The sequence below is a fragment of the Dromiciops gliroides genome, chromosome 4, assembly GCF_019393635.1.
Source record: "Dromiciops gliroides isolate mDroGli1 chromosome 4, mDroGli1.pri, whole genome shotgun sequence".
Taxonomy (NCBI): Eukaryota; Metazoa; Chordata; class Mammalia; order Microbiotheria; family Microbiotheriidae; genus Dromiciops; species Dromiciops gliroides.
This window is the reverse complement of record NC_057864.1, coordinates 11,005,347-11,032,841: the sequence shown is the minus strand read 5'-3', so window position 1 is coordinate 11,032,841 and position 27,495 is coordinate 11,005,347. Positions and strand designations below refer to the sequence as shown.

Here is a 27,495-nt window from a genome sequence, read left to right as displayed (position 1 = left end):
GGAGGGAGAGAGCCTACATACCTGGGGAGAAAGCTTCAGGGGGCATGTGAGGCAAGCTAAGGACTCTGAGACGCTCTCTGAGAGGAGGGCTAGCCAGGTATGGGCAGGGGGGTGGGGAGGCACAGCTTCAGTAAATGCATGGGGGCAAGAGATGGACCCTGGAGTTTGAGGAACAGTTAGCAGCCCAGTTTACCTGCAAATTAGCATATATTAAGGGGAGCAACAGGAAATAAGTGTGGAACAGTAATTTGGGCAACTGATAGGCTATGAAGGCTGAGGGAGAAAACCACTTAGTACGACTCTGGATTGTGACAGTGGAACGGTGTGCTGAGTAGATGGCTGTTCCATCCACAGAAACAAGGAAATCTGGGAGAGGGGTAGGTTGGGGGTGGGTGAGATGCTGAGTTCAGTTCAGAGCATGTTGAGTTTGAGATGCTAATGAACTGTCTAGGTAGGGTTGTCCATTTGGTAATGTGGAAAAAGAATTCAGGCAAAAGACCAGGACAGGACCTATAGACCGAAGACTCATAAGTATAAAGATGTTCGTTGAATACACAGGAGCAGGTAAGACTACTGAGGAAAAGGAGAGAAGCTCTCCAGGCTAGAGCCCTGGGATACCTTCACACTTAGGTGGCAGGAGATACATGAGGAACTATCAAAAGAAACCGAAAGAAAACGATCAGACAAAAAAGGGGGGAAATTGGGAGACCCCAGGGAGGAAAGAATATCAGAGGGGAAAGAAGTCAGTCGTTTCAAGAAAATTAAGAAAAGTTAGAATAAAGACTGAGAAAAGGCCATTGAAGGTAAGGCTTAATTGATCATTAGTAGTTTGATTTGTTTTGCTTGAGTATGTTTATTTTTACAAGGGTTCTGTCTTTCTATTTTTTGGCGGGGGGGGGGGGGGCAGGGCAATGAGGGTTAAGTGACTTGCCCAAGGTCACACAGCTAGTCAGTGTCAAGTGTCTGAAGTCAGATTTGAATTCAAGTCCTCCTGAATCCAGGGCTGGTGCGTTATCTACTGCACCACTTAGCTGCCCTCCTTTTCTCTTTTTCAACTGGTAAGAGGGATTGGGAGGGTGGTACTTGTTAGTGATAGTATTGCCAAGGAAAAAAAAAAGAAAAGAAAAGAAAGAGTAGATGGTTATTGAATCATTTTTAAAGTGCACACAAGACAACAAGAGGGAATTCATAAAGAAACACAGACAAGCTGGACAGCTTTGAAAGTAACATGTTGAAATTATTATGTACTTGAAAAATCAAGTTGTACATAACAAAGATTCATGGTTTCATATACAACCATCTTTTTCTGTTCTACTTTGTAAGTGAAAATATTTTTTTTTCTTGGTGGTGGTCGTTAAGAATAAAAATAGGATAGCAGTTTCAGTAGAATGGTTGGGTCAGCCCAGTTATAAATGGTTGAGAAGTGCATTAATTGGTAAGAAACTGGAAGCAATAAAAAGACGAACTTTCTTAAAGCTTAGTAGTGAAAGGGAGGAATTATATACAATGAAAGTTTGGAAGAAAGGGATGACAAGGTCAAGTGAGAATTCTTTTTGAGGATTAAAGACCTGGCCATGTTTGTAGGCAGTAAGGGACAGATTGAAAATCAGAGAGATGGAAAAGCTCAGGGAATAAGATTCCAGAGGAGATGGGAGGGGAGTGAGTGGAGGGTACAAATAGAGGATTTTATCCTAGTTACAGCAAAATATCATAGCAACCCTTTTTGTGGTAGTAAAGAACTACAAACAAAGAAGATGAGTTTTGATTAGAGAATGGCTAAACAGGTTGTGGTGAATGAATGCAATGGCATATTATTGTGTTGTAAGGAATCATTAATATGATGAAACTTGAAAAACATGGCAATATTTATGAACTGATGCAAAGGGAAGTAAACAGAACCAGGAAAACATCATACACCATGATGATAATGATATAGACAGAAAGAACAACAACCACACAGTAGACCCTGAATGTTATGAAATTGTAATGACCATTGTTGTCCAATAAATAAGAAATAGCTGACTGTCTTGGATTCTCTGTCAAGCTGGAGACTGTGGTTGTAGAACATTGTTTATAATATCATATTTTTTTATATGTTGCTTAGTTTTGCAAAAAAAAATTTCCTTCTTCCTCTTTTTTATTTTTTTATTACATAGGATGGCTTTCTGGGAGAGAGATTTTCTGAATAATATTAGTAATGTAAAAATAAAAAAATGTCAATAAAATTTATATTAAAAAACAGAAGGGTTTATTCTTGGCAAGGAAAAGGGCCACCTTTCCCTTAAAGGCAAATCAACGAGAAGAGGATTGGTGAAATTATAGAGGGGGTGTGAATTGTGGAGCAGGGAAGATGAAGGAGCTTCTGATGGATGAATATATTACCATGTAATGAACAAAACAATATTAATACAAACACCACAGTTTGAGCTCCTCTTTATATTTATGCAGGTACCATTTTATTCAAGGTTGTATTTAGGGGATTAGAATCATAGAATGTAAGGGGGCTGGAGGGACCTAAGTGTTCATTTAGTCCAACCAACATCTGACCACATATACCCTCTACTGCATAGCTGGCAGGGAGTTATCCAGGCTATTTTGGAAGGTCCCCTGTAATCAAGGACCCATTCTTTCCTGAGACAGACTATCCCACCTATGGATAATTTCCCAAGTGGATTGAGAGTTTGGTAGACCTTGCCTCTCTACCTGGCTCAGTCTTAACTTACTGTATGATCTGAAATGACAGCTTTACCTCTTTGGGTGTTAGCTCCTTCCTGAGACACCACTTGGTTCTAAGGGGTCTCTTTCCAGCACAGACCTCTATGTCTAGGATTCCTGATGTTTCTGTGGATGGATCTTTGGGACCCCATTGCTCACTTGATTCTCGGCTGTTCCTGAGGGATTTTGTTCAGGTTCTGCTAAGGTAATTAGCAAATTCAGCCTGACGTGGGCCACATGTTTACTCGCCACAAAGTTCCTCATTTTTGGTGTAGCTTAATTTTAAGAATTTCTAAGATGTCACCTGAAACTGATGTGGTGCATAAATAATAGATCGATTCTTCGATTAGCAAGCATTTATCAAGTGCTTATTATAGTGCCTTATACTAGGGAAATTATTGGGGATATAAAAGTGAATTGATATCTGCATTCAAGGAGTTTGCATTTTAATGGGGAGAATCAGAGCAGTACAGGTAAATTGATGACCCTATGACCTTAAAACAACAACCCCACATCATTTGGTGTTCCTGGAGTCTCTTAAGTTAATGTCATCAGACCAGGAGTCTCTACCTGGTCACAGCCAGTGTGATGAACTTAAAGTCAGATTTCAATTCAACATCAACTCATTTAAGTATCTACTAATGTGCCAAGCCCCCTGCTAGTATTACTATTAGGTGTCCCCAGGGAGAGTAAAGGATTCTGGTTGGCAATGTGCTTCTTACTCTTCTCCCTACCCACAAAGAAGAGAGAACAGATTCCAATCAGACCATGCCTGTCTTTGCCCACTAGAGTCTGCTTCGAAGCAGGACTTTCTATCAATTAATATCCTTTCTCTCTTTGGGTGGAGGATGTCCGAAGACTCTTGATTCCTAGGAATCCAGATGATAAGCTCTTAGTTGTTAATCATGGGAGCTACCCCAACATTCATGAAGATTCTTTTCTCTGTTGGTTCAAAGAGCTTGCAAAAATGTTGATTATTAAAACCGATTATTACCAAAATGATGTAGCTTGAGCCCCCTGTTTAGAAAAGAGGCTTTCTGTAACAACTGGCCAGAGGATGGATCCTCAAGCCTGATACTCTGTGTGCAGATTTCTGCTTGCCACTGTGCTTTCCATAAAACCCTCTGTACTTTACTAACATCAACACAAGCCATTCCCAACACTTCAAGTTTGGACATATGGTTTTATGGGAAGGGGAATCAAATCAAAATAAAAGAATAAAATTAAAGCATGGCAAAGAAATACATCAGAAATGGGTGCCAGGTGCCCCTAGCTAAAGCAAGGAACAATGAGAAGGAAAGGGAGGGAAAATGTCTTTAGCAGATTTTCCTCACAGTTCTTAGAGTGATTGATTCCTCACCAAGGTTAACATGAATTGTTTTTGAGTACTATAACAGTCTATCCCTATGCCTAGATGTCTGCACTTATTCTCTCACTTTTGACCCCACAACTCTGATGTTCAGCCCTCATGACCACTTTTCTCACAGTAATTCAGTCAAGAAACATTTATGAAGTACCCAGCATGTGCCAGGTGCTGGCTAAGCACTGGGGATATCAAGAAAGGCACAAGACTATCTCAGTCTTCAAGGAGCTTGCAGTCTAATCGGGAAGACAATATACAAACTAGATAAAAACAAGATATAGGAAAGATAAATTGGAGACATTTAACAGAGGTAAGATACTAGAATTCAGAGGAGTTGAATGGAAAGTCTTCCTATAGAGGATGGGAATTTAGCTGGGACTTGAAGGAAGCCAGAAGGCAAAGATGTAGAGAGAGTATTCCAGGCATAGGGGACAGTCAGTGTAAATGCCCAGTGTTAGGAGATGGAGTAGGGAGAGATTGAGGCAGGTGGATCCACCAGCATGATATTGCAAAAGTCCAGGTATGAGGTGATGAGGGCCTGCACCAGGGTGGTGGAAGTATCAGAGGAGAGAGAGAAGGGTATTCCAGAGATGCTGCAAAGCTGAAATTAAGAAGTGTTGCAAAGGTGAAATCTACAAGAGATGCTGCAGAGGTGAAATCTACAAGAGATGCTGCAGAGGTGAAATCTACAAGAGATGCTGCAGAGGTGGAATTTACAAGAGATGCTGCAGAGGTGGAATTTACAAGAGATGCAGCAGAGGTGAAATCTACAAGAGATGTTGCAGAGATGAAATTGATAGGCCTTAGCAACAGCTTGGATATGGTGGTGGGAGGTGGGGTGAGAGGTAGTGAGGAATCCAGGATGACTCCTAAATTGTGAGTGTGGGGAACTGAGAAGATGGACCCCAAAGGGAAGGCTCAGGAAGCAGGGAGAGTTTAGGGGGAAAGATAATGAGTTCAATTTTGGCTATACTGAGTTTAAGGTGTCTATTGGACATCCAGCCTGAAGTGGCTGAGAGGCAGCTGGAGATGCAAGATTGGAGGTCAGCAGAGAGGCTGGGGCAGGGGCGGTAGACAAGAGATCATCCACATAGCTCTTCTGTCTCCCAGCTACTTTGAAATCTCCCTCCATACAGCCTCACCAGCCAGCTTCACAATGAGTCGATTTCAACGTGTGGACTACAACACCCAGAATGCTTAGCCAGTCCCTGGATGCTTCTTCCTTTTGCCTGCAGTGAGTCAGCTTTTTTCATGGGCATATTACACTGGGTTCTAGGCCAATACAGATCAGAATGAAAGTTTCTGCACTCTAGGAATTGTGTTCTACTTGGGGGAAAACATGTCCCCAGATAAAACAGACAACACTGCAAAGGAGTTTTGAGAATTTTGAGTGGGGAGCACAGTAACTTGGGGGAATCAGAGAAGGCCTCTGGAAGTGGGTGGCCCTTGAGCTGAGAGCTCGAGATTCTGAGAGGTAGAGGTGAGGACAGGGAGCATCCCAGGCTTAAGGGACAGAGAAAAGTGGTATAATGACATTTAATGATATAATACAGGGTACCAGGAATAGCAAGTCTATTGGCTGGAACATGAAGTGAATAAAAGGGAGTGATGCATCATCAGCCAGGAGGCATAATCAGGAGTTGGCTCATGAGGGCATTTAAATGCCAAACAGAAGAATCTGAATCTTACCTTAGAGGCAGGAGGGAGCTACTGAGGAAAGAACCATTCTGAGCAATATGGTGACACGGGCAGCTCTGCTTAGGGAACATCAGGCTGGCAGCTGTGTGGGAGATGGCTCGGAGGGGGAAGGAACCAGGTGTGGGATAACAATGATGACAGTGATGATGCCTAGCATCTAAAGGGTTACAGAGGCTTTCATTTTACAAATCTATCATTTAATTCTCACAACAAGCCTGGGAGGTGGGTGCTTTTACGGGCTCTATTTCAGAGATGAGGAAACAGGCAGAGAAGTGACTTGCCCACAGTCACATGGCTAGGAAGTGTTTGAGGAGAGATTTGAATGCAAATCTTCCTCACTCAAAGTCCAGTGCTTTATTCCTGATGCCTCCTCCATGACCCTGGAGTTTAATGAATTTATTTTGAAGGGGATTTCTAAATTTCTAAGGGGCAGCTAGGGGGCACCATTGTGCATAGAGTGCTTTGCCTAGAGCTAGGCCTAGAGTCAGAAGGACCTGAGTTCAAACTTGATGCCAAACAGTTACTAAGCTGTGTGATCCTGGGCAAATCACTTCACCCTGTTTACCTCAGTTTCCTCTTCTATAAAATGAGCTGGGTAAGGAAATGGGAAGTCCCTCCAGTGTCTTCGCTAAGAAAACCCCCCAAAGGGGGTCATGAAGATGGATGTGACTGAACAACAACACAAATTTCTATGGTATTACTTGAAATATGTAGAACAGAAATAATCAATTAAGCAACCAGTGAGTATTTCCTAAGTGTTTACTATGGTCCTTTACCTCTGAACCCCCCACCCCCCCCCCCCGGCCATCTGACCATAACATGCTCCATGGACTCATCATACACTGGGGTTTTGAGTTTGTGACTTCATGGCTGCCATGGCTTTCCCTATGGACACCCATCACAGCCCTTGCTCACAGCAGCAGGATCATTGACTGGAGTTTTTGAAGCTGAAGAGCTTCCTCACATGGTGTCCAATTTTCTTGGTGATGACCCCCCCCCCCCAAAAAAAAAAAAAAAAGGCCTCAGCTGCAGATTTTGTTGGGCTCAGACTTGGAGATTCTCCTGCTTGGAAGGCACTACCAGGGCCTGTGCTTTACCAATATGGGCTTTGGGATCCCAAAGCCACCTCCACATCTGGGTAAAGCTGTGGAGGAAGATTCTAGTATCATCCTTTATTCAAACTGACCAAGCTTCGTCCAAGTCAGTACATGGTGCATCTAGAATACCAAGAGAGATGATGAAAAGGAGGGATAAAGGGGAAATAGCATTTTCAGACCTCAAACTATATGGTATTGGCTAAAGAACAGAGAGATAGATCAATGGAACAGACTAGATGAGGGAGATTTAGAAACAATGGAACTCAGTAACCTGGTGTTTGATAAAATGGAAAACATAAATTACCAAGGGAAAAATGGCCTATTTGATAAAACCTGCTGGGAAAACTGGAAAGCAGTCTGGTGGAAATTAGGCTTAGATTGCACTCTACAATACATTCTCAATGGATACACAGCCCTCATATTAAAGATCATACTATAAAAAAAGTAGAAGAGAGACAGATGATATGCCTCTCAAAAGCTATGGGTAGGAGATGTGATTTTAACCAAATAAGAGATAGAGGCAATTACAAAAGGTAAAATAGGTAACTGATTACTTGAAACTGAAAAGCTTCTGTAAGGATAAAATCAAAGCACCCAGGGTGAGAAGGGAAGTGGTTGAATGGTGAAAAAAATCTTTGTATCAAATTTCTCTGATAAGAGTTTGGTAGCCAAGATGTATGGATGTGTGTGTGTGTGTGTGTGTGTGTGTGTGTGTGTGTGTGTGTGTGTGTGTACACACAAACATAAATACATATTATATACTGATGCAATATATTAATTTAATGATAGAATAATTCAATTATCTACATGTGTATATGTATATATATGTATATATGTGTATATGTACATATATCTATGTACACACTAGCCATCTTCCAATAGATAACAAATAATAAAAGAATATGATTAAATGGTTCTCCAAGGAAGAATTACAAAGTATTCACAACCATATGGAAAAATATTCCCAATCACTGATAATAAGAGAAATGCAAATGAAAACAACCCTAAGGTTCCACATCCTAAAAATTGGCAAAAATGACCCCCAAATGGCAACAATCAACGTTGAAAGGGTTGTAGAAGAATAGGCACACTAATACATTGTTGGTGGAGCTATGAAATGGTAAAACCATTTTGGAAAGAATTTGAATTATGCAAATAAGGTGACAAAAAGTCATCTGTATCCATTGAACCAGAGTTTCTATAACTGGGCTTTTGCCCCAAGGAAGCCATAGATAAGGGGAAAAGTTAGACTATAAAATATTTAGTATAGTGCTTTTTAGGATAGCTAAGAATTGGAAACAAAGTAGATGCCTATCAGCTGGGGAATGGCTAAACAAATTGTGCTACATGAATGTAACGGAATGTTACTCTGTGGGAAGAGAAGTGAGTGATAAATACAGAGGCGTGGAAAGATCTCTATGAGCTGATGCAGTGAAGCCCGCAGAGCCAATAGTCTACAGAGGAACTACATAAAACAATGTCAATGGAGAGAACAACCACACACTGGCAAATCCAAAGAAAATTATAAATTTATACAGATCAAAATGACAAAGGTCAAGTGAGACTCAGATGAAGCTGTACAAGAGGATACCCCAACTGACGGTTTCACAGAAGAGTTAAGCACAGCACTTTTAAAAAATGGATCCAAGGGGCAGCTAGGTGGCGCAGTGGATAGAGCACCGGCCCTGGAGTCAGGAGTACCTGAGTTCAAATCCGGCCTCAGACACTTAACACACACTTACTAGCTGTGTGACCCCGGGCAAGTCACTTAACCCCAATTGCCTCACTAAAAAAAAAAAAATATGGATCCAGGGGGGAGGCTAGGTGGCGCAGTGGATAAAGCACCGGCCCTGGATTCAGGAGTACCTGAGTTCAAATCCGTCCTCAGACACTTGACACTTACTAGCTGTGTGACCCTGGGCAAGTCACTTAACCCCCACTGCCCCGCCAAAAAAAAAAAAAATGGATCCAGGGCAGTTAGGTTGTGCAGTGGATAGAGCACTGGCCCTGGATTCAGGAGTACCTGAGTTCAAATCTGGCCTCGGACACTTGACACTTACTAGCTGTGTGACCCTAGGCAAGTCACTTAACCCCAATTGCCTCAGTAAAAAAAAAAAAAAAAAAAAAAAGGATCCAGCAGCAGTGTTGACTTTTTTTCCCCTATTTGTCCTATGAGATGACTGGGAGTGGGAGAAGGGAAGAATACATGGGATACTATGGGCATGTAAGAAACAAAATATCAACAAAAATTTATTTAGAATATTTTAAAAAAGAAAACAACATGGGTTGTCTTTTTGGGTGTAGATTGGGTATGGGGTGGGCTCAGGGTCACTTTGCGAACATAGATGGCTTAATTGCTCTCTTGGCCTGCTGAGTCAAGTAGGGCCCTTTGTTGCTTGGGCCCGCAGTTCTTGCTTTGTCCCTTTTGTTGCTTCACATCTCTGATGCTCAGTTTTGCCGTCTGACAAATGGGCATAAAAATACGCCCAGTGCCTATCTGACTTGTTGTTGTAGGGAAAGGGAAGTGATTTGTTGTCCTCAAACAGTGCTCCTTCTGATGAGAGGTCTTGTGCCCAGAAGCCCTCCTCTGGTCTTGTCCCTGTGGCTTTTCATTTGGTAGGATTGATGCAGATTTTGAACCTTTGGTTTCGTGGGTATATGGGACTCCAGGGTGAGGAGGTGGGCACCTTCTCTGTAACCTGGCCCAGGCTTGCAGAGTTAGAGTTAGAGATACTTTTCAGAGACATTGGCCATTTTCTCCCTCCTCCTTTGCTGGGTTCTGGATAGATGAGGCTACTGATTAAGCAACTTTGGATATGTGAGGCTTTGCAGCAGCTCTGTTCTGGATGTGGGTTGTGGTATGATGGGCCGAGCTCTGGTATGAGAGAATGGACACCCCAATTTGGTCTATGGCCCTGATACTTCTTAACTTTGTGACCTTGGGAAAGTCACGTCTCCCAGGCCATAGGCCTGGGTCATGCCATCTTTCAAGTGGGGACAGTGGTCCCCATGGTGCCCACCTCGCCGAACTGCTGCTGCAGGAAGAAGGCAGCTCCGTGGATGGGAGATGCCGTCGCTCCTCTCGGGATGCTCTCAGCACGAGAAGGGGCATTTGGTGCCTTCAATCCCTACCTTCCTCGAGACACATCCACGCATGGTCCCTTGATTCAGGGCCAGCAGCAACCGAGGCAAACAGGGTCCTTGTTTTACGTGCGGCATCCAATGGTTCTATTTTATCTTCCTGCATAATAAATGTTCCCATAAAAATGTTATGGTAATGGGAAACTTTGGATGCGTTTTTCATCTCCTGTGTCACCCTCTCTCTGAAAGAATGAAGTTGATAAATTGTTTTATGTACATCTCATTTTAGAACCCAGTTAATCTTTTTCTTATTTTAGCCTGGCTCTGCCGAATGCTCACAGTGTTGGAGTTTTGGCCTTGGATGGTTTGCAAAGCTTAATATAAAACCCTTCTAGAAAAACAGAATCCTCTGAAGATTTTTTCTTAATAAAATTGAGTAATGCTATTTACGTGATAACAATGGCGTGATTGTCCTGAAATAAACAAGATACATCATGTGCGAGGCCTCATTAAGCAACTTAACCATGTCTGTGCTTCCACTTAACGGGAGGGATTTAAAGACCCGTTTAGAAGAAATGTGTCAGCATTTTGCAACCAAAAGTTCGAAAAGCGTCACTGAAGCCGCTGAGGAGAATTGTTGTTCTCACTCATTTTGGCAGATTTCTAGGCTGCCTGGCTCCCAAGACGGATCCCTGGGATCATCAGTGGCCACGTTCCCTGGCCCAGCCAGGCTGAGCTAAGCCGTCAAGCCTCATGGCCACAGGTGCTGCTCTTGGGGAGCCTCAGGGTTTCAGAGGTGGGAGAGACCTTTGGGGCTCTTGAAAGGACCATGGATTTGGGGGCTGAGGGCCTTTCAGCTTGCAGATTCTGTTCCTTTTCCTAATTGTCTGATCCATCCTTCACAGTCTACTGCAGACTCAATCCCCATGAGTCTGCATTGTCCTCGTGTGTGGGTATGCCCCAGAGCACCGTCCTTTCCCTAACAACAACCACTACTACTACTACAACAACAACAAAAACAACAACTAACATTTATTATGTGCTAAGAGCTTTAAAATTGTTATCTCTTTTGATAACAATAACCCTGGGAGGTAGGTGTTGATTTTATCCCCATTTGAAAGTGGAAGAAACCAGAGGGTAAGTGACTTGCCTAGGGTCACACAGCTAGTAAGTGTCTGAGGCCAGATTTGAACTCAGGTCTTCCTGACTTCAGGCCTAGCTCTTGGCGGTCCCACATTTTCCCATGGATTAGATGATCATTTCCAAGGAAAAAGACTCTTAAGTTTCCATATCCAGCCTTCCTCTCTCCTTTAAGTACCATCCTGCCTCTCCAGTTGCCTCCTGGGATATCTCTATCTTGATTTCCCATAGGCTTCCAACACATCACCAAAACAGAGCTCAGGGTGTCTTTCCCCTTCGCCCTCCCCAGTCAGACTCATGGCCTAGAATCCTTCTTGCTTCTTCACACCCACTCAGCCCCAGCATATTCAGCTGCCAACCCTTGTGGGCTCCTCTCCCTCCTCCTCCTCCTTTGCTGTCTCCCCTGACACCACAATTGCCCTGGCTCAGGCCCCTGGCCCTCTTGCCTGGACTCTCCCAGTGGCCTTCTGAGTGGTTTTCCTGATCCAGCCCTCTCTTGCTCCTCGTCCCTCTTCCTCACAGCTGCCAAAGCAAGATGCCAGCCTGCCTGACCGCGTCACCCCTGTGCCCAAGGAGTGCCGGCATCTGTCTCTCTGTTGACTTTTGGATCATGTACAAAGTCCCCAGTTTGCCATTGAGAGCCCTTCACAATCTGTCTCCAGCCTGCCTTTCCGGGCTGATTTTGTCATTCCCTTTTGCCCGCATGATCCCACCAACCTCATAGTAGGTCATGCTTGTTTGTTGATGCCAACCTTCCTAATATGTGTAAACCCTCTCTCCTGCCTCAACAAACAGAGGCTCAGGAACACAGCAAATCCGTCTCGGAGAAATGAATTGGTCTGGGGTGTTTCAGGACTCTGCAGCATGTCCTGCAAATGATGGGCCTGCCGGAGTGCTGTGCATGCCGCGTGGGAGATGGAGGCAGAGGGACCTGGGGGACGGTCCCTGGGGAGGCCTTGGGCTGGGTCCAGCTCTCGCTCCTGCTTGGGTAACTGCGAGCAAATGCAGCCTTTTAGGAGGGCTGAGCCAGAAGGGACCTTAGGCTACATCTTTTACCCAGAAAGAGCCTCTCAATTGGAAACAAAAGCAAAGCAAGCAAATAAATAAATAAATTGCCCAAGCACCCACTCTGTGCTCGGGACTAGGGTCACAAAGCTGGAAATGAGACCAGCCCTCTTCCCAATGGGCTTACATTCTAATGGGGGGGACAACAACTGCACAGGTAAGTGGGTGTGAAATAATGGCGGGGTCACAGCAACTGCGGGGGGCAATGATGCGACATCTGAGGAGGCAAAGGTTAGGAAAGGGAGCATTCTGGGGGGAAGGACAGAGACTGCAGAAAAGAAAACATGGCACACCGCATGGATTTGCAGTTCATTGAATTGAGGAGGAGCCAGGCCTAGAAAGAAGCAGCTGCCTCCCCAAAGCTACCTGAATAGGCTCCAAATACCAGGGACTTTCCACCAGATCCCATAGACCCTTCCCGCAGCCTCTCCAGGGACTGGGGTATTAAAAGGACCCTGGCAGTGGCCTATCCCACCTCCCCGCAGTGCGGGCCGAAGCCCATTCCCTGTCCCTTTGAGAGTGCCAAGAGAGGCTAGAGAGTTTTCCAAATTTCTATTTAACTAAACTTCAATCATCCTTGATTAGCCCCAGTGCCCGGAAGCACTTTTTCCCAATCACGTCCAGACAAGACACAGGGCTTCTTGCGCAGAGCATACAAAATCAACTGTCTGCCTTCGGCTTCATTGACCTTTGGGGTTTTTTTCCTCTGCTCATTTCCAAAGAAGCTCAATTACCAAATCACAGGATGTCAGAGCTGGCGGGGACCTTGGAGAGCATCCAGCCCAGCTCCCTCATTTTTACAGGGAGGGGAAACTGAGGCTCAGAAGAAGGGGAGAGTCTTGCCCAAGGTCACATGGTTAGTGGGCAACAGAGGCAGAGCCCAAACTAAGCTCTTTGGTGACCTACTCGGGGGTGCTTTTCAATAATGCCAGTTTACACTGTGGCTTTTACAGAGATAGAGTCTTTTCTTGAGCACAGATGAAAATGAAACAACAGACAACAACTATCATGGTGTGTGGGTGAGGGAAGCTGTTACTAATGCCATTCTCAGCTAGGGCAGAGTGAGCAGGGCTTTGCCTGGAGGCACCAACATCTGGAGCCCTCCCCAGTCCCACACCACCTGGTGACAGAGTGATCCAGCCCCTCTCTTGTCCTGTCAGTAGGGACACCAACACCTCCACTTCCCCCTCCTTTTTGGGGCACCTTGGCATACATGCACCCCATGGGATAGCCTGTTGTTGGCCTTGCCCCTCTTTCCATGGACCTCTCAGATTTAACACAGTTTCTCCATAGCAGTCCCCCATCAAATTCACTTACAGAGAAGCTGCATGTCTGATGAATGGAGGAGTCTGCACCTCTGATACTGCTGGGCTGGGTTGAGCAGGTTGCTTGGGACCTCACTCCTCACCATTTATCTTCTTAAAAATCTCATTATGAATTCCACTTCCTGGACTCTGGTGACTTGCTTCCCTGACCTTCTAAAGCTCACAAGGTCATCCATTGCCATTGCCATTGCCATCACCATCGCCATAAGTTCCTTCCCCTAAAACAGAAAGAACAAAAGCAGAGTCAGAGACTGGAGGCCTCTGTTCATGGGCCCTGTGTTGGTCTCAGATGGGGAGGCTACTTGGCCTCTCTCCCACCTCTAGTTTGTGGGCTCTTGTTGCTCTATGTGTGCATATGGCTTCCAGTGGGCAAAGAGAAGCAGGCAGCTAGACCTGATAGAGATCTTAGGGGTCATTCAGGCCAGTGACCACTCCCAAAAATTTGCCTGTGATTTTATCGGGGTCAGGAACTATCCCCTACCAATGAGGGTCGTCACCTTCTCTTCAGTTTACGCTTGTAGAGGATTCCCTGGAAGCACAGGCAGGAGAATTGGCCTGTCCCTTGTCATACAGTCAGTCTGGGTCTTCCTGGTCCTGAGGCTGGTTTTCTATCTATTACATCATGACATTCCCCATGCGCCACCCCCCTCCCATCCTCTGCATTTACAGATAAGGAAACTGAGGCTCAGAGAGGAAAAGCCAATAAGCGATCTTAAAGGCTTGGGAGTGAATATAATAGTGTAAGGAATCCAGAATTTCTAGGTAGACCTGGGTTGGAAAGCCAGTCCTTCCCCTTACAGGCTGTGGGACATTGGGTGAATCAAGTTCTCTGGGCCTCAGCTTCTCTCTCTATCATAGAGAAAGGAAGGAATCAAGCCTTTATTAAACACTCACTCAGTACCAGGCCCCTTGCTAGGGGTTTTACCAATAGTATATCATTTGATCCTCATAATAATCCCATGAGGCAGCACTATTATTATCCCCATTTTTATAGCTGAGGAAATTGAGGTAGACAAAAGGACTGGCTAGTAAGAGTCTAAGGCTGAATTTGAATCCAGGTCTTTCTGACTCTAGGCCTAGCAGTCTCTCCACTCTGTCATCTCATTGCCTCTAGCAGTGGGTTGTCTGGGGGTCCAGGTGGGAAAGATGCATGTGAAAGTACTTGGTACTTGCAAAGGCTCTGTGAACAGGGGTTATTCCTGGTGGCGCGTTCCCAGCTGTGTGCAATCGCTCCCCTCCCCTGGGAGGGGTCAAGTATTTATTATGGTCTCATGTGAATTGGTGTGGATGGTCAATGGAACCAATAGATTCAGTTCTCATTGAATCTCCAGGCTTTGGGTGTTGACATCATCCTATCAGGAAGATTTGTTTTCTTGGATTTTCATTCCCATTGGCCCGCGTGGCCCCTTCCTGAGCTGAAAGCCCCCCATTAATCATTGCTGTAGACATCAGGCTACACACTGATGATCCCCGGCCTGTCAAGAGAGGGGATTATTTTTTCTACTGCAAATAGATCACCAGGATTTCAGTTTTGAAGATTGCAAAGCCAATTGAGCCAAAGACACAGAAGTGCCCTGTTCCAAGACTGAAAGCAGACTGCCTCCCAAAGCCTGCCATGGTCCTCTTCTCACCCCCTCCCCAAAGTTGGAGACAGCCTTAGATTGGCAGAGCAGCAGGTTCTGAACCAAAGCCCTGGGTTCCAGCCTCTGCTTTACCATTTTAGGAGTCATGAGAATTTGGGAATGGGTACAGTTTATATCTGGGTCCAGAAAATCAGCTTTGCAAATCTCTGATGGAGGAGGCATGTTTACCTAAGGAAGACATGGACATACTGGGGGAGAGTAAGCTCAATATGTCACCAGAAGCCCTAAATGTTATTGTTGTCCTAGGCTCGAAGAGCAAAGGCAAAGCTTGCAGGAACAAGGAGGGGACCCTGCTGCTGTCCTTAGCATTTATTAAGCACCTATTATGCACCAAACCCTGGGCCAAGTGTTTGGGGACAGAACAAAAGGCAAAAGCCAGTCCCAGCCCCTGAGGAACTTACAGTCTAATAGGGGAGACAATATGCAAAGAACCCCATCTCAACCAGACACAGGACAAATGATCAACTGGTGGCAATCTCAGAGGGAAGGCAAAGCGTCTGAAGGAGAATGGGGAGCAGCTTCTTGTAGAAGGTGGGGTTTTAAGTAAGATTTGAAGGGAGCTGGGGAGGCAAGAGGCAGAGGTGGGTGGTAGGAAAGTCTAGGCATGGGGGACGGTTAGGGAAAATCCACAGGAGATGGGGGGAGCTTTGTTTGAGAAGAAGCACAGAGGCCAGCAGCCCTGTATCATAGGGCATGTGCAGGTGAAAGGTCAGGAGGGGCCAGGTTACAAAAGGCTCTAGAAGCCAAGCAGAGAAGTTTATTTTTCATCCTGGAAGTAATAGGGAACCAGTGAAGCATATTGAGGAGGGGAATGACACAGTCAGACCTGTGCATCAGGAAGATCTTTTAAAATTTTTGTTGTTGGTGGTGGTTGTTGTTGTTGTTGTTTTGCGGGGCAATGAGGGTTAAGTGCCTTGCCCAGGGTCACACAGCTAGGAAGTGTCAAGTGTCTGAGGCCGGCTTTGAACTTGGGTCCTCCTGAATCCAGGGCCGGTGCTTTATGCACTGCACCACCTAGCTGCCCCTAGGAAGATCTTTGATAGCTCAGTAGAATATAGATTCAAGTGGGAAGAGATTTGGGACAGAACCCCTCTCCCCCACCTCCAGCAGGCTGATGTAATCATCCTGGATGAAGTAATAAGGGCCTAAAACAGGGTGGTGCAGTGTCATAGGAGAGAAGGGGGGAGCACATGCAAGAAGTCTTGTGAAGGTAGAATGGAGAAGTGACAAGACTTAGCAACAGATTGGGTTGGGGCGGGGGGGGGGGGGGGGGAGAGGGAGAGAGAGAGAGAACGAGAACCAAGTAAAATTGGATGGAGGTAGAAGAGGGGAGGGTCCAGGGCAGTCTTTGGTTTCAGGGTGGGTGGAGATCTGACAAAGGATTTGGAGAAGAAGCAGTCAGGCAGGTAGGAGGAGAGCCCCTTGGGGGAGAAGAGAGTGAGAGCCAGTATCCAAGACGTCACAAAGGTAAAACATAGAAAAGGACATCAGGTTTGTCAGTAACTTTGGAGAGCAGTTGCGATTGAATGATGCGGCTCGTAGCCAGACTACAGGGAGCTCCAAAGAGAGGGTGAGGCTGGGAAGTGGAGACATCAGTTGGAGGTGACCTTCTCCAGGAGTTTAGCTAGGAAAGGGGGATGGTGGGACCGAGTGAGCGACTTTGTGAGGAAGAAGGCGAGGGCTCCCTTTGCAGGCAGTAGACAGAGAAATCGCACATTAGTGAGAGGATGGGAACGGTGGATGGATGGGACAGTCTTCCTGACAAGACAGGCTGGAAGGGAATGGCTCATGCATGTGGGAGTAGAAGGGTCAGCTCTTCCTGTGAGACAGGGGTAAAGGAAGTGCATGAGCAGGAGAGGCCAAGGAGAAGGTCTCTGTGAGTGGGAGGGAGTTGTAGTCAGTCGGCCAGTCAGCATTTACAAACTCCTCCCCATGTGCTAGGCTCTGGAGGTACAGAGAAAGGCCTGTCCTCAAGGAGATCCCAGTCCAGTGGGGAAGACAACATGCTAAGGGCCAAGTACAAGCAAGAGACAGACGGTGAACTGGAGAGAATCTTAAAGAGAAGACGCTGAGATCCAGGGACGTGAGGAAAGGCTTCTCAGAGAAAATGGGATTTGAAGGAAGTCAGAAGGTAGTGGTGAGGAGGGAGAATATCCCACCTATGGGGGACAGTCAGAGAAAATGCCAGAAACCAAGAGATGAAGGATCTTGTTTGTGGACAGAGCAGGAGGTCAGTGTCACTGTACCAAAAAGTATGGGGCAGGGAGTAAAATGGAAGAAGACTGGGAAGGGAGGAGGGGGCTAGGTCATGAAAGGCTTTGAATGCCAAACAGAGCTTTCTGTATTGGATCCTGGAGGCATAGGGGGATACTAGTTTACTGAGAAGGGGGATGACACGATCAGACCTACTGCCACTTTGATGGCTGAATGGAGGATGGATTGGAGTGGGGAGAGACTTGAGGCAGGGAGATGCCCTTCTCCCCTCCCCCAGCAGCTACCGCAATGGACCAGGTGTGAGGTGATGAGGGCCTGCACCAGGGTGGGGGCAGAGGTGAAATCGACAGGCCTCGGCAAGAGCTTGGATGTGGGGGCTGAGGGAGAGCGAAGAAGCTAGGATGACTCTAATGTTGTGAAGAGTGGTGTGTGAATAGGAGCCAAGGCGGTAGATAGTGGGAGTAACCCAAAGTTATTGGAGCGCTTGGGCATGCTTAATCAATCAATTAATCACTCAAGGAATATTTATTAAGAATATACCGTGTGCCAGGAATTCTGCTAAACTCTACGGAGACACATAGGTAAATGTTTAACAACCTGATCTGGGGGTGTGGTGTGTGTGTGTGTATGTGCACATTCCCTGCCTTTTTTTTTGGGGGGGGGAAGGGCAATGAGGGTTATGTGACTTGCCCAAGGTCACACAACTAGTAAGTGTAAAGTGTCTAAGGTCGGATTTGAACTCAGGTCCTCCTGACTCCTGGGCCGGTGCTCTATCCACCGTGCCACCAAGCTGCCCCACATGCCCTGCTTTTTAAACAAAAAACCCTATTTATTCTTTTTTGTTAGCATTTTAAGTTCCACATTATCTCCCTCCCTCCCTCCTTACCCCACACTAGAGAAAGCCTCCATTTGACACAGATATAGATTGACATATAGATGTGCATAGATACACATAGTGTACACACACACACACACATACATACATACACACATGCACACGAACACACACAAATGTAAAACCATCCTGTTATTTATCAGTTCTTTCCCTGGAGGTGGACAGCATCTTCCTTCATAGGTTCTTCGTAGTTGATTTGAGTATGTTTAGTATTTAGAATCACATTCACAGTTATTCTTCAAACAATATTGTTACTGTATACAACATTCTCTTGGTTCTGCTCATTTCACTTCATTTTTTCCTGCAAGCTTTTCCACATTTTTCTAAACCTGCTCATTATTTCTTACATCATAATCATATACCACAGCTTGTTTAGCCATTTCCTAGTTGACATGCATCCCCTTGATCTCTAATTCTTTACCACCACAAAGAGAGCTGCTGTGAACATTTAAGTTTAATATGCATTATTAATAGTTTCTCAATCACTTTAAAAGTCAATCAACAAAAGAAAAAACAAAACTTGATTTGTAGTGTTTACTGATTTTAAATTCTCACTCTGAAAATTTAACAATCAGCTCCTATGAGCCAGTATAAACAGACTCCAGAATACCCCTGAATATATCAGGTTGGTAAAAATGAAAAAAGGAAAATGAGAAATGGTAGAGGAACTTCAGGAAAACTGGTGCTCTAGTGCACTGATGGTGGACCTATGAATTAATCAGTCCAGTCATTCTGGGTCCAGTCAATTTGGGATGATGTCCAAAAAGTTACTTATCAAACTGTGCAGCCCCTTTGACCTAGTTATGTTAAGAGGTCTATACTCAAAAGCAATCAAAGAAATATGGAAAGGATCCATACGTGCCCCAAAATATTTATACCAGCTCTTTTTGTAGCTTCTGCCAACCTGAAAATAGTTGGCAGCCACCTACCGGGGCATGACAAAACAAATGATGACATATGAATATTATTATACCACAAGACATGACAGAATGGACAACTTCCCGGGAAGCTGTGAGGGTCTTTATGAACTCATGTACAGTGAAGAGAGCAGAACGAGGGGAGCCATTTATACAATGACGAGAGCTAGAGAGAGAAAAACAACTTTCAAAGACTAGCACTCTCCTCAGTGCAGTGATAAGCCTGAGTTCAGAGGAATGAAGATGAAACACGCTCCCCGCCTGCTGCCACAGAGGTGAGGGACTTCCCCTGCACAATGAGCTACACACAACGTGGGACTTTGTTTTGCTGGACTATGCTCACTTTTTATGAGGTTTTTCAAGTTGCTCAATAAGGGGGGCAATTAGAGAGAGACACAGGAGAGAGCCAGAGCAATCATAAAAACTTGTATCGATAAAGGAAAAATAAGCCGTAGGAATACAAAGGGGAAAGCGGAGTCCCTAACCTCATGGAGCTTCCACTCTAATGGGAGAGATCACACCAACATGGGTAAGGGACATATAAGACATATACAAATCAAATTCAAAGTACCTTCGCATGGGAAAGACCGAGAGTTAACTGGGAGAAGAATTAGGGAGGAGCAGTCCAAAAGCAGTTCTGCTCAATTCCACATGGCAGCACCAGGAACAATGGCCAGAAGTTGAAAAGAAGCAAATTGAGGCTTGCAAATTGTTGTAAGCAAAAACGTCCAAACAGTGAGTTGTCCTGGAGAACAGGTTGGATTCTTTGAGCAATGGAGCAAGCCAAGACTGGAAGCCCATTTATTAGAGATTTGAAGCGGGGATTCCTGTTCAGTGATGGGTTGGTTTCAATGTCCTCTGAGGTTCCTTCCAACTCTGACATTTCACTATTCTATAAAATCCCCAACCTTTTCTGGCCATCAGTATCTTATCTGTTAAACAAGGAAAATGATTGAATCCTGAAGGCCCTCGCCACCTAGGACTGTTTTGCCTTCCAAAGAGCTTGCTCCCAGGGGGAGAAATCTCCTTCTAGAGGGAGCAGGTCCATCCCAATCAAGGCTCTGGAAACTTTATGTTTTTTCCTTATGGGAGGAAAAGTTTTGACTTAGTTTCATCATATAGTTTTGACTTCATTCAGGGACTGGGTGTGTTAGAACTTTCAATAAGAGCTGCAGAAGATAAGCTTTTTACTTGAAGCTAAAACAGCAACAACAGAATCCATTTCTCTACTTATTTTATTTATTTATTTTTTTTTTTAGTGAGTCAATTGGGGTTAAGTGACTTGCCCAAGGTCACACAGCTAGTAAGTGTTAAGTGTCTGAGGCTGGATTTGAACTCAGGTACTCTTGACTCCAGGGCCGGCAGGCGCTCTATCCACTGTGCCACCTAGCTACCCCCCCCCCCTCATTTCTCTACTTATAAGAGGTAGCCCCTCAGGTGAGAATTCCAGCTAAAGGCAGAAACCAAAGCTCCTCCCCTTTCCAAGTGAAGATGTACCTAGAAGCTCCCACAAGCCCAGCAGAACATCAGAAAGTAGGAATCGTTGGAGCCCAGCAGGGAGTAATACCTGGCAGAGGCTACATGTCATGGCCACACATGCGGAAGGCGCTACATGCCTGGCAGAGACCATATGCCTCATGAGAGCAGCAGGCAACAGACACTGTTAGAACAGCATGATGACACTGCCAGAAGATATTGGCAGTGCCGTAGTGTTGTAGGCATGAGTTATTCCACTTTGTGGATTCTCGAGCCATATACCTTTTCCTCAGGCTAATGCACTAATTGTGTGCATATTTGTGGGACAATGTGCCCCAGGTTTATGATAATGTGTGTAGGTATCTTAGTGTTACTTTTCTTCCAAGACAATTTTATTAAATGCCTTGGCTTTGAACTAATTGTTTAGTATGACTGACTAATAAAGACATACACATTGGTGGGGGCTTGTAAGTTAGGGTGTTGAATGGCTATAGATTCAAAGAGTCCCTTAAACATGGGTAGCCTTAGCTAGGGATCCTACCATGTACACTGGGCAGATCCTCAGGTACTATATCAGCTACTATTATCTTTCCTTGGACTTGCCATAGAATTTTTTTGCCCTTCCTTTATGCACCTGTCACATTCAATTTTGTATTAGGGCTGTTTGTGCAATATTCCCCTCCCTAAACTCCCCATGAGAGTTAGATCATGTCTTATCTGCTCCATCCCCCTTCCCTTTTCTCTCTTCTAGGCAATGTAATCAGTGGATAGAAACTTGGAATTATAGTCAGAAAGACCTGAGTTCAAATTATGCTTTCATATTTACTAGCTATTTGACTCTAAGTTTAGCTTCTCTGTGCCTCAGTTTCTTAATTTAGAAAGTGTGAAAATCAGGGTGCCACCCCCCTGCTGAGAAAGACATTGTGAGAACCAGGGCAGTGTCACCTTGAGGAGAAAGCATGTAATTAGCATCCGGAAGTTACATCTATTCATAGAACTGCCTGTAAGTTGTGTCAATCAATGCTAACAGCCAATTAGCTTGGAGCTGTGTGTGGGGACCGAGTCTGGGCGGTCTCACAGGGAGCTTCTGCTGGAGAACAGGGATGCTTCTTTAGGTTGGAGGTCCTGGGGGCAGCTGCAGGGGCCAGGGGTAGCTAGGCTTCTTCTTTCTGAACTCCACATGTTCTTCCTCTCTCTTTTGCTGACTTCTCATATACTTTAATAAATTCTTAATGCCCAAAGACTGGTGCTATAAGCTTCTAATTTAAGGCGACCGCACATTAGATTTTAGTTACACATTTAGATTTTAAACATCACAAAAGGAGGATTGCGATACTTATGGTATCTGGTTTATAAGGTTGTTGTGAAGTTCAGATTATGTATGTCTCTGTGTGTGTATATGTATACACATATATGTATGTATATATGCAATAGAGAATTGTAATTATCTTAGTTCAACTATTACTATTAGTTTAATAAACTTTTATTAACATACCTTTATGTAGTACTGTATAGTTTTCAGATCACTATACACATATATATGACATAATTATCATTATGCATACATATCTATGTATAATGATCTATAAATTGTACAGCACTACCTAAAGGTGAGTTCTTCTTAATAAATGTTTATTAAACTAAAGATAATAACAATTCGCTTACAAAGAGTTCTATGGTTTACAAAGCACTTTTCTGGAAATGACTCTGTAAGGTATGTTTCATTAATCCCATTTTGGTGAAGTGACTTACTCAGAATCAAGAAACAAGTTCAGGTTGTCAGACCCCAAACCTGATGTTCCTCCCACAAACCCACACCTTTTATCCCACTAGACAAGAGTGGTACACGTTTTTCAGACACCATGGTCTCAGGTTGCCCAGCATTACTTCAGAAGGAATGTCAGACTTCCTAGCTGACTAGGCAGGGGCAGAGCTGGTTGGAGACAAGGGGGCCTTGCCTACAGTGGAATATTGGAGAGTATTGGGGGTGGGGTGGGGAGGGAAGGAAAAAAGTGGGAGAAAAACCCAACAAAACCCTAACGGATCAATCTTTTACTGAGTGAGAGGAGATGACGGCTGTCTGGCTAAGGTTTCCTGCGGTTGACAGTGACTTTTGGAAAGGTACCATGAAATCAAATTAGAGCCAGGCATCTGCTGAACACAAGCAACATTTCAATTAATGGGCAGATGACTTTCTGTGAGAGATTAGTGTCATTTAAAATACTCAACCCATCTCTGCTTTACAGGAATATGGAGAGGAGGAGTGGAAGAGAGTGAACTCCTTAGAGATAAATGACATATACATTTTGAAAGGAATTATTATTGCTATTAATATCAACCTAAGAAATACCTTGTACTTGTATTTATCACAGAATGAAAGCCTAATCCAAAGAAATCCATGGTAACAAGCCAGCTTGGAGTGGGATTTCAGGATGTTATAATGGAAGGGGGAAAAAAGCATGGAGACTTGAGTTTGAGGACCTGCGTTTGAATTCCCGTTCAATTTGGGATCCATGTTTTCACAGACTCATAGATTGAATTGAATGGGTGAGCTAATCCAATCTACTCATTTTACAGAGGGGAAACTGAGGCCATGAATTTTTGGTGATTTGTCAGCAAAAAGCTAATATGACTAACTCTTGTGTATCACTTTAAGGTTTCTAAAGCAATTTACATATGTATCTCCTTTGATCCTCAACATCTGGGGATCCTCACAACATCTGTGTATCACTCTGAGGTTTGTAAAGCACTTTACCTGTGGGATATCCTTTGATTGGCTAAACAACTCTGTGAGGTGAGGGTGGAATCCACTTTATGGATTAGGAAACTGAGTGTGAGAGAGGTGCAGTGATTTGCCCAGGGTCAGTCACACAGCTAATGAGTGTCTAAGGCAGGTTTCAAACTCAGGTCTTCCCAATCCCAGGCCCAAAGCCCTATCTCCTGAGCCACCCAGCTGCCTCTAGGTGGTTGCTGAAGGTAGCAAGTGTGTTACCTTAGCCTTCCTGAGTTTTATTTTCCTTTTCAGATGAAGAGGCTGGACTGGGTGGCTCGGAGAGCCTTTCCCAGGGCTAACGTCTCCAATTCGCCTGTCAAGGCTTATCATGGAATCCAGACTTCCTGAAGCCCAAGAAACTGGCTACAAAGTGACTTTTATGGATTGTCTGTAGGCTCGGCTAGAAGAGAGAAACGTTACAATGTAATAAACACTGGTTTATTACATTGTGGCAGTGAATGTCATCAGTTAATGAAAATAGAACACTGGCAAGCCCCTCCACAGGCATCTGTCAGACTTCTTGTCCTCACACGTGCAGCTCACAGAGGGAAGGGGAGTAGGGCAAATGTAGCAGCTTTATTTTCTTCTTTTATTTTGTTTTTTTGGCCAAAAGAGTAACTCAGAGCGGGAAGGAAGTCAGCGAATCTGAGTCATTCCGGGAATGAATGGGCTCCATCCCAAATCTGTGCCCTGTGAGGGTAGGCAGTGGATAGGAAACATCTTGTACCAGGACAAAAGGGCAGGATGAGGGCTGCCGTGTCCCCTGGACAGAGCATCCTGGACCTGGGAGGCAGAAGGGCTGGGCTTTGGTCTCAGCTCTCTGCACCTCGCATATGTGCCTGGTGGGTGCTAGGGTGTTATCAGCTGGGGTGCTGGACATTGCTGGCCTGCTGCCAGCCACTAGACAGAGGCCACAGCTGCAAAAGAAGCCGAGGATGGCAGAGAGCTCTCCACCTAACTCCAGTGCTATAACCTAGCCCATTGGCCTTGCCAACCTTCAAGTACTCATTAGTAATGCGCTAACATGTGTCATTTCATTTGGTCCTCACTAGCATCCTGTGAGACAGGGGCTATTTTTTATCCTCATCTTTTTTTTTTTTTTTAGTGAGGCAATTGGGGTTAAGTGACTTGCCCAGGGTCATACAGCTAGTAAGTGTTATGTGTCTGAGGCCGGATTTGAACTCAGGTACTCCTGACTCCAAGCCCCGAACTCTACCCACTGCACCACCTAGCTGCCGTGACTGTTATTTCTCACTGCTGAAGCATGTCGAGCTCATAATAGACAACACCCCTCGGTGCTTTTCAGACTGACTTGTCTGTCTAGACACACATCCCACATCTTTTACCTGTTAAATTGATTTTTGAACCCAAGTGTAAGCCTTTCAATTCATCCCTATTGAATTATGGTTTATTAGATTCAGCCCCATCCTCTGGCCTGTCAAGATATTTTTGGATCTGGACTCTGTCAGTCAGTGTGTTCATTATCCCTCCCATATTTGTCATCTGAAAATCTGATAAATGTGACATGGACACATTCATCAAAGTCACTGATGGACGTGCTTTTCACAGGACCAACCACGGATCCCTAGGACACCCAACTGGAGACCTCTACTTGGGCAGACACAGGACCATTAACAGTGGCTCCTTCAGCTTCCAGCTTAATTCCAAATACATTTACTGTAATTGTAGGATCGGCTAACTCTCCTCTCTCTAGCATCTGCCAAAGAGAGACCTTATCAAATGCTTTGCTAAAACTTAACCATATCTATATTGTTTCTTGATTTACCACTTCAGCAAACTCATTAAAAAAGGAAATGAGGTTTGTCTGACATGACTTGTGCTTTTTTTTTTCTTTTCTTCTTCTTCTTCTTTTTTTGGTGAGGCAATTGGGGTTAAGTGACTTGCCCAGAGTCACACAGCTGGTAAGTGTTAAGTATCTGAGGCCAGATTTGAACTCAGGTCCTCCTGAGTCCAGGGCCGGTGCTCTATCTACTGCGCCACCTAGCTGCCCCTTGTGCTTTCTTTTAAATAATTTTTATTGAGATATTTTGGGGTTTTTTTTAATAATCTATACTTTTCAATGTATTTCCCCTTTGCTTCTCCCTCCCATATAGATATCCCTTATTCAGAATTAAAAAAGAGAAAAAAATCAGCAAACTCAGCAAGACATCAAGTCTGACCTTAAGTCTAATGTTGCCTGTAGTGCTCCACACCCATAGTACCTCACCTCTGCAAAGAAGGGAGACAGGTATCTTCTTGTGTCTCTTTTCTGGGACCAAACATAGTCATTACAATTATACAGAATTCATTTTCACTTGTTTAATTCTCTCTCTTCTTTCCCTTTACATTGTTATAGTCATTGGGGATATTGTTTTCCTGGTTCTGATGACTTCACTCTGCATAAGTTCATTTCCATCTTTCCAGGCTTTTCTGTATTCATCATATTGATTGCTTCTTACAGCCCCACAGTATTCCCTTGCATTATTCCCTTACATTCCCCAACCAATGGACATTGATTTTGTTTGCACATCTTTGCCATTGTGAAAAGTTCTTTATACCCATGCACACATGCACACTCATGTGTACACACATATACGCACTACACACATACATATACACATGCATACATGTACACACACCACACAATACACATGTACACATACATGCACCATACACATACAATGTAATATATACACATGCCTATACAACAATACACATACACACATGTATAGCATGCATAGCTATACAATATATATAATACACATATATATTGCATATACATATACACATACACATATATACATACACACAATACAATATATACATACACACAAATACATATACATATATACAATACACATATACACACATATACACATAGCTTGCTCTTATTGAAACCCTGCTGGTTCTTGGTGGTTACTGATTCCTTTTCTAGATGCTCCTAATACATGCTTAGATTTTGCAGGACACTTGAGCTGAGCTCCCCACACTGTGGATCACAGCCTCCATTCTTTGTTGGTCTTTGAAAAGCTGAGAATTCCATTTCCTTTGATTGTGTGGTACCTCTTCTGTCCTTCCCAATCTTTTGCGCGTTACTGACATGGACTGGGGTGCCACGTCTTCCTTTGGACCTTTGGACGTAATTTCTCTAGTCCTGCTGACTTGACCTCATCACAAGTCGCTAACTGTTCCCTTCCTCCCTCCTCCCTCTCAAACTCCCACTTACGCCCATCTTGTTTGGTGCTTCGGCAGAGAACACAGCAGAGGTGAGCCGGCTGAGCTTCTTCTTCTCTCCAGCTGTCATTGTCCCATTCACACTGAGCCGTGGTGTTATTCTTTCTCCCGCCTTCAATTCTTCAATACAGCAGAAACTCCACTTTTGTCACCCTGAGCTTTCCTTGTTCATTCAAAATTCCAGAAGGCCTAGTGCTGTTCTTACAATACCACGCCACATGTTTGGATTCAGTCTGTTACATGCCCTTGGGTCCTTCTTTTTGTTTTTGTTTTGTTTTGTTTTTTTGTTTTTTGCAGGGCAATGAGGGTTAAGTGACTTGCCCAGGATCACACAGCTAGTAAATGTCAAGTGTCTGAGGCCGGATTTGAACTCAGGTCCTCCTGACTCCAGGGCCGGTGCTCTATTCACTGAGCCATCTAGCTGTCCCATGGGTCCTTCTTTTGTACATGAACTTGAATGCTCGAAGGTGGCTGTGGAGCTCCTTGTGCAGAGCCTGCATCTCCTGAGTGTGGGCCTTTGCACAGGCTGTGCTCCCTACCTGAAGCGCCCTCCCTCCTCCCCTTTTCCTCTCCACTGTCTTGGCCTTCTTCAAGAATCAGCTCAGCTCTCCCCTTTGGCAAGAGGCTTTTCCTGGTTCCTTCACTGCTAGTGGAAAAGGGGAAGTCCCCTTTGAGATGACCTTTAACAAGGTCTATTTGTATACACAGACACAGACACAGACACACAGACACAGACACACACACACACACAAGTATTTAGATGTTGTCACCCTCATTACAATGTGAGCTTCTTGAGGGCTGGTTTTTTGTATCCCCAGTGCTTCACGCAAAGTAAATGCTTGCTGATGGTTGAACAACG

General features: G+C 44.5%; 1 protein-coding gene across 2 annotated transcripts in view; it reads right to left on the bottom strand.

The window, feature by feature from the left end:
• Window positions 1-27,495, bottom strand: part of GNG12 (G protein subunit gamma 12) — a 363,426-nt gene that overhangs the window by 204,628 nt on the left and 131,303 nt on the right. For both annotated transcript variants that reach the window (XM_044002005.1, XM_044002006.1), the window contains exon 2: window positions 13,477-13,702. The gene's annotated coding sequence lies outside the window, so the exon portion shown is untranslated. The remainder of the gene's footprint in view (window positions 1-13,476; window positions 13,703-27,495) is intronic.